Source organism: Capsicum annuum, unplaced genomic scaffold (assembly GCF_002878395.1).
Source record: "Capsicum annuum cultivar UCD-10X-F1 unplaced genomic scaffold, UCD10Xv1.1 ctg1183, whole genome shotgun sequence".
In the NCBI taxonomy this organism is placed as follows: Eukaryota; Viridiplantae; Streptophyta; class Magnoliopsida; order Solanales; family Solanaceae; genus Capsicum; species Capsicum annuum.
In genome coordinates, this window is record NW_025816940.1 from 1,703,407 (window position 1) to 1,717,531 (window position 14,125).

Genomic DNA, 14,125 nt, shown 5'->3' on the forward strand with positions numbered 1-14,125 from the left:
GTCACAAACATCATGGGAGTGACTTCTAATGAGAGTGTAGAGTTAGCCACTTATCAGCTACAAGATGTAGCCCATACGTGGTTTAAACAGTGAAAGGTATATAGGGGTACAGATGCAGAGCCCATAGAATGGGAAGAGTTTGCTACGAACTTCTTAGATAGACTCTTTCCCCTAGAGCAGAAAAAAGCCAAAGTGTTAGAGTTCATTAATCTCAGACAAGGTAGCATGAGTGTAAAAGAATACTCCCTCAAGTTCACCCAGTTAGCTAGGTACGCTCTCCATGTAGTAGCAGACAGTAGAACCAGAATGAGTACATTTGTGTCTGGGATATCAAGTAGAGTGGTTAAGGAGTGCAAGACTATGATGTTGATTAAGAAGATGGACATATCTAGGCTTATGGTCCATGCTCAACAGATTGAGAAGCAGAAACTTAAGAAGAAGGAAAAGGAAAATAAGAGAGCCAAAACTGGTAGTTATAGTTTTTCTCAGCTAGGGTCGCAGAATGGTAACCATTCTCAGCATAACCAGAAGTTTTTAGTTCTAGCTTCTTTCTCAGCCAGTGCTTCAGTTCCTAAGTTCAAAAATGGTAGCAAAGATAGGGCTCCAGGATCTAAATCTTAGAATAGTGCAAGTATTATTCGCACTCATCTACTTTACGAAGAGTGTGGTAAGCATCATAAGGGTATATGTAGAGCCGGAAGTGATGTGTGTTCTGATGTGGCGAGTCAGATCAGAAGGTTAGAGATTGTTCTAGGCCTAGCCCTAGAAATAAGCACGGTCATCCTTCAGCTCAGTCCAATCGCCTGAATCAGCAGGGTGCCAGTTCAAGCACTATCAGTGGGCAACGCCCAAACAGACTCTATGCACTTCAATCCCAATAGGATCAAAAAAGTCCTCCTAGTGTAGCCACTGGTATGTTGCAGATTCCTCATTTACACATTCATATTTCTTCAGATTCAGGAGATTCTATTTTTTTTGTAACTCCTTTTATAACAGTCAACTTTAAAGTTAGACTAAATATTAAGAGGACCTTTTCTATTCTCTACCCCAGTGAGACTATCTAACACAGCCCGACAGGTATTCTAAAACTATCTGATTATGATATCTCAGAAAGTCAGGCCTTCAGATTCTAGTAGTAATGCCATTATGTGTAGAAAATTAGTAAGGGAAGATGATTCTCAAACCATTCCTACCTTAGTGTAAGGTTTTGTACTTCAACCTTACCGATACTTACACATGCTTTACGTTTCAATCCCATAAATACAGCTTATATCTATGTATTTTTCATAGAATAGTGTATGTTTCAAGTTCCTCATATGAGAAGTCCAAGTTCATCCAATATTGTCAATCATGTCCCTTAAACATAAAAATTCCAACCAGATAAGTTCAGATAGTGTGGTTTCCCTCTTTCCATCTAATCGCACTATCTAGAGTCTCATGAATATGATCATTCTAAGATGGACTAACCAGGTAGTTGTGTGTTTAGCCCAGTTTATGTATCATGTCTTACTTTCAAACCTCAGATATTTAGATAAAAGGTGCATCATGCATCACCACAGTTTTTCTCAAAGCTCAGTGATGTCAGACCAGTATTTTTCAAGGGACATAGTGCCCCAAGGTGGAGATACACTATAATTCCCTGAACCTTTATGGAATAAATATGTTGCTCACTCTTTTCATAATGAATTCAGTTTGGGGTAAGGGGTACTCATGAGTTAACCCGCAAACTAGGATCTCAGCTATAAGCCATATATTTAAGGTACTCAGTTTAGATCAAGATATCCAGCTCATGTATCATGTTCCAGACTCAGTTATGTTCACGTGTATCTGCTAATGCATATCTAGTAATTAATTTCAAGCTCATTAATATTTTTAGTTTAAGGATATAGTCTCCCTTGAACTTATCCAATTTCATTCTCAGATTTCCATGATAAACTTGGTAGCAATTACAATTGCATATTTAGCCATGCATTTATGTGTCAGATCGGTCATGTATTCATGCATCAAATATGCATGTCCAGTATAATATATTCAGTTTATCAGTCATGCTAGTCATGAAATCATGCATCAGATATGCATGCTCAGAACAAATCTCAGCAAATTAGTGATGTCAGTTATTTACTTATATTTCTGTTGTTCATGTTCAGCATGTACTTCAGCTTATCATTTTCTCCATCTCAGTCAGTCTCATTCGAGGATAAATATTCTCAAGGTGGAGATATTAAAAGACCCCACAAAATTCTATGCTTAATTCAGTCCATTTATACTTGTTATAGGGTCCCATACTTAGAACGTTCTGGCTAAGTTTCTAGACTTAGTTTATTTTAGCCTTCAAAAGTTTGCAGTCTCATTTCTTTATTTTAATGTAATTTAATGGTCCGTATTCTTACCAATTCATGACCAAGAAGGTCAATAGGTGTTTCTGAAAAAGTTTTAATTCTATGAAACTCATTTAGACCACATTCGGAAGCCCAAAATAGTGGACCAACATGATCTTGGCGTGCCGCGTCACCAATCGCGTTGGTTGATATTGTTGCAGGTTGCCAGGGTCAAAGTACTGAGACTAGACATAATGATGGCACGACACGTCGACTATCACGTTGATGCCATCGACGTACCGCGTCAATAATAGCATCGATGCCCAGTTTCAGTCATTACATGTTCATATTTTTAAGGGCAAAAGGGTTAATTTCCCACCCTATATAAGTCTAAAATATGAGATTTAGCTCCAATTCAACCAAAATATAGTGTCTCTCTCAAGTTTCTCTCAAGAACAAGTTAGGGTTTTCAATTTAGGATTCAAATTCAATACTCAAATTCAAGAATCTCTCTGTCAATCTTCATATATCAAGAACTAAGGTATGTATAGTGTTCATTCATGGAGTCCTTTCGTCCATGAAGCCCAAGAATCAACTTTTAAACTATAAATTCTAATATTCATGATATGGATTGATTATGTTCACGTGGTTGTTGTACGATTCCCAAGTTGGAATCTTTATTTGTTTTATGAAACTATGTTAGCATGCAAGTCAAAAACTATGAACTTAGTTGGTTATGGTGTGTTAATTTGATGATTATGCCTATGCCCTAAGTGGTGCATGTAAGGTATTTGATAAAATGCCTAAGAGAATAGACAGTATGCATTATAGCTTAATTATGACCCAAACGATAAATACATGTTTTACCCTTATGTTCAAATGACTTTCATGCTATTGATGTGCATCGTAGATGTTTGTTGGAATGCTCGTGATGTTAGAGTATGAAATTATGACATGATTATATACATTCCTATCCATGTTCAACATTATGATAACCATGTGCTTCATGAAATCCCCAACTTATTGTATAATGAATTATTGCTATAGGTCATGTGTTCAAGAAGTGTTAAGTCTTGCCAGTTTCATGCTATTGAGTCCTGGGGGTAATTGTACCTGACAATTTACTGTGTTCCTAGAGCCAGTGTCATTTTTCACGATACTATCAGTCAAGCCATGATCATTAGAATTCAGTCAGTCTCATGACTCAGGAAAATTCAGTGAATTCAGTATAAGTCTAGTCCTATTCAGTAACATCAGTAATCTCATAACCTCAATGATCTCAGTAATATTAGTAATTTCTATAATTTTTATAATTTCAGCAATCTCAGTCAGTTATTAGATCTCAATAGTAATCTGTCAGTCAACGGAATTTAGTGAACCCAGTTCAAATTAGTTATACAATACAATCAGTAATAGTTCAGTTCAGTTAAATTAGTTTAGTGTCTTCTCAGTTGGGAGTAGGATATAGCACTGAGTGAACCCAAGGATGAGGGCTCACCTGTCAGTCAGTAGAGGGTGTGATCCTTAGAAGCAATCCTTGCATTCCAGAACTACGTAGCCAGCGTAAGTCGAGATGTACCCCTACGAGTCTTCGAACTATACATCTCGTTTGAGTTTTTCCTTATAGGAGGGGTTGACGAAAGCGCTCCCTGTCAGAGAGGGTTTACTCACAGCTTGTCTTTACCCATGACATGGTACTAACACCCTTCCAGCTGGGGTTCAGGTTGGACCCCACCAGTTCAGATTCGGGGCATGTCGATTAGATGATTATCTCCTACAGTCTCAGTTTCAGATTCAGTCTCAGTAATAGAACTCATTTCAGTTTTACATATATCAGGACTATCAAATATAGTTGCTCAGCTTAGTACGGAACTTAGCTAGTTCCATCAGAATCAGGACTGTCAAATACAGTCATCCAACTCAGTCTAGAACTCAGATATCTCTTCAGATTCAGGACTATCAGATACAGTCACCCAGTCCAGTAAAGAACCCAGATAGTTTTTCAATATCAGTGTACTCAGTTATCAGTTATCAGTAATATAGTACCAGTAACCTCAGATATTGGTTACCTGTAAACTACATAATTTATATCATCAATAGACTCAGTTATTCAGTATCTCAGTTTTAGTAAACTTAGATATCAGTATATCAGTATTCAGTATTGTCACGACCCTAGTCCCAATTTATCTAATCATGAATGTATTTCTCATGCATTCATGTTTATGTCATCAGTCAGTTATTATTGTTCATGCATAAGAACTCTTATATTCAGCCTACCTCACTTGCATACCAGTACATTCAATTATATTGATGCATTTGCGCTATGGTGTTTTATACCATAGGTTTAGAAGTATGAGCTCTCTAGCATCCTTAGTAGATCAGACGTTTAGCAGCCAGACTAGCAGTGAGTACTCATCATTCGAGAATAGTATGATTATTTTAATTTCTTTATTATTTCAGTAGTTCAGAATTAGTTAGGGACATGTCCCATCAACTCTACAGATTTCAGATAGTTTAGAGGCTTTTAGACTGCTGCATGTTTTAGATAGTTTATTTTAGTTTTGGGTATTATTATACCCCATTACCGATATTGTTTTATATTTAGTATTAGGTCAGTTTTGAACCTTATGCCCTTACAGCTTATATTCTGCATATTTATAGTATATTATTTAGTACTCAGTTACAGATATCAGTCATGAGTTAGTTTGTGGTCTTTTGGGGCTATGAGCACCGTGTAACATTATGGGTACCAGATTTGGGGCGTTACAAGTTTAGATCTCTTTGATGAATCCATAATGTTGATACTCTATTCCTCTGTACTCAGTTTAGTGTCAAAGTTATCCTTTCATGTTTAAGGGTCCTCAAGATCTAACTTTTTAGTGACCTCTCCTTTTGTAGGGATCGTGGTGACAAGTAATTATTTGGCTAGGAAAAATTATTGTATGCTTATTTGATCTAAGGTTATAAGTGTGAAGTAAGATTAAGGACAAATTTTTAATATATTTCATGGTTAGTTAAAATTATTTATGTGATTTTCTAAAGAATAGTGCATGGGAGTTGTTAATGATAGAGGTTTAGAGAATGTGAAAAAAATGATTTTGTGGTTGTTTGCTTAAAAGTTCGTGTGTGGTTATGAAGATAGGCTTTAAGGTTATGTTGGTGTATTAGTGGATGAATGCATTGTGCACTAGTGAATTCATGGTAATAGGTTGAAATTAGTTGTTGAAGTGGGAATGAGTATTATTCCTGAGGTGAGAATTTATGAAAACACATGGCTATTTAATTCATGGTCAGACTAGTGTTATGGTGTTATTTGTAGTGCCTTGAGATTCTGAGTTAGGCTTGAACATGATGAGAGTGTGTAGTCCAACTCAGACTTTGGCAAGAGTAGTTATATGTACTCATATGAGAAGGCATTTAAAGGGAGCAGTATAGTTGAGAGAGTATTTGAGAAGTGTGGCTAAGCTTGAAGATTAGCAGTTGCATTGCATACGGCTTAGATGTTCTCATCCTAGCTTATGTTTCGTAGGCCTGTTTTTCATGTTACAGATGTTATAACTATAATAAGAGTCCTTAGTCAGATGTATTGTTCAGATCATGCCCATAATCCCATGCACCCTAATGTTAGTATAACTTTTTAGAAAGAGTGTTGAAGAAATACTCCAGTTGAGTATAAGCTTTCAGTATAATTCAGTCAATATAGAATGTGATCCAGTTTAGCAATCAAGCAGATAAGCTCCTCCAGATTTCCAACTTCCCATTTAGTCTTACTACCCAAAGTTTCACAAGTAAGGCCATTCCATGAGGTAAAATGTTCGCATTCATGTAAATTATGAATTCAGCTCAATTCATGCATCATGCATCATATTTCAGATTTCAAGATATTTAGTCATGATTCAGTCCATAAGTATTTTGTGCATCATCTCAGTCTTTCCTTAGTATTTCAGCTAAGTCAGTATCAATCGGGGGATGAAGTATCCCAGGGGGAGATGTTACCCCATGTTTTCATGTCCTAAACCTCTCATCTTTTCTTCAGGAAAACCAGATCTAGCTTGAGGAAATGGTTACTCATAAGTTGACTCTCTCGTTTCTATCTCAGCCTTATAACCCTTTCCATGTCAGTGCATATAATCAAGAAATCAGCTAAATCATGATATTCAGTTCATGTATCATGTTTCAAACTCAGTTATGCAATCATGTTCCAAGCCATGCATGTTCAGTATATGACCTCAGTTTCCTTAGTACAGTAATCTCAATCTAACTAGTCTCATTCGACGACGAATGTTCCTAAAGGGGAGATATTGTAACACCTGTACGTTCCTAGTTCAATTCAGCACCTAGTAATTTTCTCTAGCACTTAGAACAAGAAAATAAAGCTAAGAGTTGAGGGGTTTAGTTATTTTTGACTCCCTTTAACTCAAAGGATTTTAGGTTGATCTTTCGGGCTCTGAGACAATGATTTTTTAGTTGATTTATGCTTAGGGTGTAATTATCATATCTCGGGTAAGTTTCAAATTTTTCAGACAAGGTTTGGATCACATTGGGATTTGCCAAGCAGTAGCTCATCACGATAAGACCGCGTCGCGGTGAGTATAGCAGTAAGAAAGCCGCCATATCACGGTGGAGGTCTAATCAGTAGTTGTCAGCTCAAGAGAGTCACCATAGTTGCACTACTTTGCGGTAGGTATTGCGATGACTCCCTTGCCACATCGGTGATGCCCAAAGCAACAATAGTCCCATTTCAGTGAGCCCCCGCAATTCCACCGCGTCACGGTAGAAATTGCAATGACCCATTCACCCCGTCTAGGTGACGCCTTAAACGGCATTCCAGTTCCAAATTTTAAATTTCAAGGGCAACTTAGCCTTTTTTTCATGCCCCCAAATTGTGAAAACAGAAGATTTAACCCTATTCTAAGCATATTATACTCATTCCTCATCAAAAATCTCTCCAAGAAAACCCTAATGCTTCAACATTAGACTTTAAGAAACCCCAAATTCCACTGTTCCTCTTTCAAGATAACCAAGAATTCGAGTTTCCCAATTCAAGAACTTCAAAAAAATAATCTTTAAGAACACCAATAGTAATTCAAAGTCAATTATCTTCATCAATTTAATCCATTAAGGTACGTGGGGTTATGAATAAGGATAATCCTTTTATCCTTGTTCCCAAAACTAGATTATATTACGAATTTACATGATTTTACATGAATTCACATAAATTTCAATTTAGGGTTCATACCCAATTATCATTGTTTGAAGATTATGATATTACAAGCATTTTAGATGATGATTTGCATGCCTATTTTGCACATTTATGCATGTGAAGCCGTTTTAGATATATTAAAGGTTGAATTCCATTATTTTGACTAGAATTGTGCTAGAATTTCATGATTTTGACTATTGAGCATGATATGTGATAATTTGAAGCATGGGTTATTAAGACCTATTTTGAATATTGATATTCCAAGAATGATCATGTTTTTAAGCATCCTATGATTTGCTTACAATAGCTTTTGCATCAAGATTTGATCTTTTGATCCTCAGCTAAGATATGGAATTCACTTTACAATATTGATTTCAGTTTTGACTATAGATTAGTTTTGATTGTAGTTTAAAATAGATAGATGTATAATTGGTTTTCATTATAAACCCTTATGCTAGTTTTTAGAGTGGATTTCCTATAGAATGAGCATACAGGTTTAAAGGGAGTAGTATTTAGCACCAAGCGGGAAGTGTGGGTTTAGCGTATCCTACTTCCGTAGAACTACGAGCTAACGTAGGTACAGATTCAGGTTATTTCCCATTTATATGGATGATAGATACAGATTTGTGATCACTTAGCTCAGGTCATACTCCCTGACAAGAGTATGACATCTCTCCCCAACGTAAGGTTTTCCCCTTAGGGAAACTAGACGTTGGACTCCATGTTAGCTCACATGGTTTATGTCGGTTAGAAGAACCTTCCTAATGATTAATCCTAAAGCCTACAGAAAAGAGAATCCTACCAGAAAAGCTTTTAGAAATTTAGTGTAAGGCTTATAATTTATTTTAGATATTATTTCACATAAGATGTTAGTCATGAGATTTCAGCTTTCAGTTTACAGATATAAAAGTAAGTCCTTTTTATACTTAGCCCGCATGATTTGAAACAACTAAACTTCAGTCCTACTCAGTTCATTATCAGAAAGAGTAAAAGTACACCTTTTAGAACTACGTGTTATGTCTCACAAGATTTATACAGTATGCATATTTCTCATGATTTATGATTTTTAGCTTTCAGTTATTCAAGCCAGTGTGAGTCATTTACACTTAGCATGTATCCTTTACAAGTTATATGAGCATTGAATTACTATTTAACTTATGCATTCACCCCCACATGCTCAGTACATTCCAAAAGTATTAATCCATATATATGTCAATGTGCTACATTGTTTAATAATGTAGGTACCAGCTCAGTTGTGTCCATATATCTTGATCAGACAATTACAGATTCCAGTCAGCAGAGGATGAGTATTCCTACTCTGGGGACTTCAGCTAGACATTATTTATGTTCTTTACTTTTTTATCCTTATGTATGATTAGTGGTAGTTGGAGTCGCATCCCAGCTATCTATAGTCAGTATAGTAGAGGTTTCACAGATGTCAGTCAGAGTCAGTCTTGCAGTGTTAGTTCTGCTCTTTAGTTTTATCAGAATGTAAAATTGTATCAGTATTGTATTTTTCCCAGATTTCATCATGATTATGTTTTTGCACAGTAAAATTAGTTATTTTAGACATATTTAAATTAGTTGCTTAATAGTATGCCAGTTCATGGGTTAGCTTGGGATCACTTGTGGTCCTAAGCACTATGTGACGTCCAGGAAATAGTCTCGGGGCGTTACATGGAATTTCGAAGGAGCATTATTTTATATAAACGGCATAACATTCCATTTAAATTGTCCAATCGGAACATTAAAAGTAGTCTTATATTTATCTGTCTCCATTATTTGGATTTGCCAATAACCTGCTTTCAAGTCAAATTTAGAAAATATTAGAGTATCATATTATCTGTCTAATAAGTCTTTTTTATTAGGAATTGGATACCAAGTCCATCTGAGGACTTTGTTGAAAGGTTTATAATTAATAACCAATCTTAGTACCCCTCGTTCCTATTCAGCATGCTTATTCACATAAAATGCAGTGCTTGACCAAGGAGATTTTGAAGGTCGTATTAGACCTTTATGCAAAGGAGAATCAATTTCTTTTTTACACAATTCTAAATATTCAGAATTCATTTGGCAAGGTCTTGCCTTAGTGGATATATTATCCTCTTGAAAGTTGTCCTCATATGGAAGGCTAACCACGTGTTTTTTTCTTTGCTAAAAAGCATTTGGATGATCTCCACATATTTCTAGAGAAAACTAATTTTTCATAAAATCTATTTTTCTATCAATTTCGGATTTTGTAAAGTTTGTTCTATTGTGAAATTATAAATTTCAATTTTTTTAAAATCCAGTTGCCTTTTTTTGGAAAGTATTTTTTCCTGAATCAAATTTATATATCTAGTATAAGCTGGCTCACACCATTCAAACTTAATTTCCTTATTATTAAAGGTTTCAATTAGTCCATTTTCATCCCACCTAGTAATGGGGTACAGATGGATAAACCATGATTTTCCTAGAATAATTTCATCGCTGATATTTTTTACCAGTACAAAAGTTTCTAGCATGCATATCTTATATTGACAAATATATGCTTAAGGGATTTTATATTCTACCCCCATCTTATGACCACTGGCATTTCTTAAGACATGAGTTGTTTTTGTAAAATACTTTGAAGGTAATAGGCCTTCTTGAATGCAATTATAACCTGCCCTACTATCAATGAGAGCTGTAAATTCTTTTTTATAATTGTAATCAATTAAAAGAGTTACCTTAGCATAAAAATGTTGTTGGGTAATAGCTTCTAAAGTTTGAAGAAATCCTTCTTCAGGTAAGGTAGGGTTATGACTTACCTCTGTAGGTCTGACACTTGGGTTTTCCAACACAAAAACCCTTTTGTCCAAAGCCATATTATGATCTTTAAGGAAAGATATTTATTTCTTGAGATTATTAATCTCAACCTGTAGATCTTGAGTTGTTGCCAGGACCTTAACCACTTTTTGCCTTTCTCTGAGAAGTCTGCGAACTTCTGTCATAGTATATGGACTCTTTTGGGAGGAAATTTCCTCCTGTTCTTTAGAAGAACTAGTAAAGGGTTGATCTTTCTCATGGTTCCAATTCTTTAGCATTTCTAAAAGAGTTGTTAATCTGTCTTCTTTTAAGACATTGATTTCCATATCTTGGAATTGAGAGTAGACATTATAAAAAACATTTTCTTCTTCCTTGTTACTACAAAGTTGTCCTTGTTGACATGGAAGACATTCGTCTTATGAAGACATATAATCTTCATTATGAAAGACTCGAAGGTCTTCATCCGTGGATGAATGTTCTTCCTTATTATAGCTTTGGTCCGGACTCAAACTTTCCAGAGAGGAATTGAAAATATTTTGCACAAAGAGTCTTTAATTTCGTCATCTAATATGAGACTCTTAATTTTTCCTTTACTTTGCAATCTTGTGCAAAGTGGTCTACTCTACCACATCTATACCAAACATTAATCTTCTTGGATGTCCTATAATCTGTTCGGAATTTATAATTCTTTTTCCTTCTATATTTTTTCTCAATTCTCTTAGCCTTTCTATCTTCAAAGAATTTTTTCTTCTTATGCCTATAAGGCTCTTTAAAAGTCTTAGGAATGTCAATGGCAAATTGCTCATAGAATTCTCCTAATTGTTGTCTCTTATTAAGATGGTACTTCTTAACTTACTAATTCAGCTTACATAAGGCTAAACCTTCTTGAGTACAAATATTTATTAGTCTACCATAGGTGTACTCATCATAATTAATTCCTAATGAAGGTACCCTAAGAGTCTTTCTAACCCTTTCCACAAACAATATTGGAAGACCATCTATGAATGTTGACTTCTAGTGAGAGTTATTACTCTCAGGGAATTCTATAACTCTTGACAAAAATAGATCTTTGTACCATATGAAAGATGTAAGAGTCTTGCACCTTAGATTTTGGAGCATAGTTCTGATAGTCTCGCTATTATCGGACCATCTTCCTGAAAAATGCTCTATAATATTAAGAATCAAAGTGTAAACCACATTTAGAATAGGTTGACCCTCTTCCGTCTTAACCGCATGCAAAATTTTTGTGTGTTGGTCTAAAGTGGGATAATTATCCCACCAGTCTTTCAGCTGACCAGTTAATCCTACAGTAATCATTTCTGCAATGGTCTTATCTTTATTATCCTTATGGGCCTTGTAAATTGTACTGTATATCAACAATCAATGTACCACGGTAGAAATTTGTCTGTCAGTGAAACCATCTATGTTTCATTCATAGATTTTGTTTCCCCTAAAACTATTAGGAATGAGCAATTTTTGCTCTTCTAATAGAACATCCTGGGGAGTTGGTCTAGGATAATAAAACATTCTTTGGACTGTTTTCTTTACAAATTTTTTTGAGATTTTATTAACCTCACTAGAACCTAATTTTTCCTCTATTTTTTTCTCGTTGTGGATAGGATTAATCTTCAATCCACTGAAATTTTTCTTCTAACAATTTTTGTATATCATCTAAGTCGCTGCTTAGTTTAAAATCTCTAATATCAGGGGGAGGCTGAATACTAGCAATAGCAAGAGCAACTTGGTCTTTTTGATCTTTTTGCTTAGTACTTACTAGGCTCTATTTTTTTAATTCAGATAGAATTTTATCAATCTTATCGTGTAGAGAAATAATTTGTTCCCCTAATATGCTCATATAAATATTAGCATAATTATGTTGTTTTAGCATCATGTTGACATGTTGAGCAGTGATAAGTGCAGTATCATTCTCAATCAATTTATCAAATGCAGTAAAATATACTACTTTGTTATCCTTTTCATTTTAAAAAGATTGTTGGGGGGAAAGACAGATGTGGTGATTTCACCATTACTTAATTTAATGTCTTTCGTAAGCATGGAAATATAATTATCCACATATTTAGCCATAAACCAAGGAACAAAAGCAATCATTATATTGTGAACAGAAAGATCTTTATAAAATTCTTCCTGAAAAGCTGTTTTTTCTTCCTTATTAAAGCTTTGAAAAAATCATTGTCGAAGAAAGATTGTAAGGTGGACTTAACTGCTTTCGAAGGAAAGGTGAGCAGCTATAGCTTCATTGTTCATCTTCCAGTTCCCATCTAGGCTTAAAGAACTCATCTAAGATTTTTTTTCTTGCCGGCGACCCTAGGCTAAAATTAATTTTGTTTTGATCATTTTAAATCTGTGGGAAAATTCATTTCGGATTTAGTTGGTTCCATATTAGAAACAATACTAGCAATATTATCTCTGTTAGTTCTGATATTATTCATTCTAGAACTTTCTCTAATTTAAGAAGTAGAAGCCCTAGATGGAAAGTTGACAATATGATCAATAGGAGAACTATATGAAGATGTTGATCTGGTTAATTTTGATGCAGATGCAAAACACAAATTATCAGCCCTATTTACTAGAGGTAAGGAATCAGAAAATCTGATTTTAACAGTACCATCGGTGGTCTGTTCTACCTTTGTAATTTTGCTATTCGATTCATTCTGGGGAGCTGCATCGTCAAGAATCCATTCTTTAGGGAAATTAATTTCATCCTATTTAATTGATCGTTTAGTGATAACTTTAGACCACCAAAGTTGGTTTCTATCAGAATGGTTTCATTCTTGAAATCCATCATTTTACTCATAGGATTTAAAGTATAAAGATGTTTATAGTAAATTCTATAACTGATATATATAACCTTAGTACCTGGCATATAATTATAACCATGCAATTTAAAGCTTAATATTGAAGCATTCAATGAATTCTCACCATTCAGAGATATCTGCAAATTAGGATATGCATTAAAATAAACAGGGCCATAGGCCAAGCTTGTTTAAACAGTCCCTATAAGAGACTTTTTCCAGTCTTGATTTCTACCATCTCGTAGAGTTTCTATAAAGCTCTCAGGTAGACCTCTCAAAGTGAGTGATTTAAAAGCAACTTGAATTAAACCAATATGCATGAATCTATAACATTCTCTGTATGGAGCTAAATTATTTTCAGATAATAATCTGAAAGTAGCATGATCATTATCAATAGTAAGAGTCTCTTCAGTTGTTTTAACTATTTGTTTGAGACCCAATTTTTCAAAAGTACCCATTTGGTATATCATTTTGGGTTGAACTCTTGGGATCGTTCACTTATTAAGTAGATCCAATTGTTGCGGCATATCATATTTTTCTTTTCTACTGTTTTTAGCAGTAATTTATTTCCTCATGATATTCATAATGAAGGATGTATTGAACATATGACATCTATTGCTAAAAGTATGCCATGGCTCTGATATCAAATAAGGACTGGATCGCTTCGATGATATTCCAGGAACATTTACAAGCAAAGCATAAACTCATAGTCATAGCTTTAATTCAAAACGAGTCCAAAACACACAGGCTTTTAATGCTCTCCTGGCTAACAAGCCTTTTAAATGGCATGAAGCCTGAATCAAAATTATTTATGCAAGTCTATGTATTGCGACCTTAATATTATTGGATGACTTGATTCTTATTTAAATAACTTATGCTATATTATATTATATTATATTATTATTATTATTATTATTATTATTAAGTATGAAGACACTTGAGTAAATTGAAAGAAAGGTGTCATTTAAGTCTTGAATGAAGGATTGGTGACATTGACCAACTTA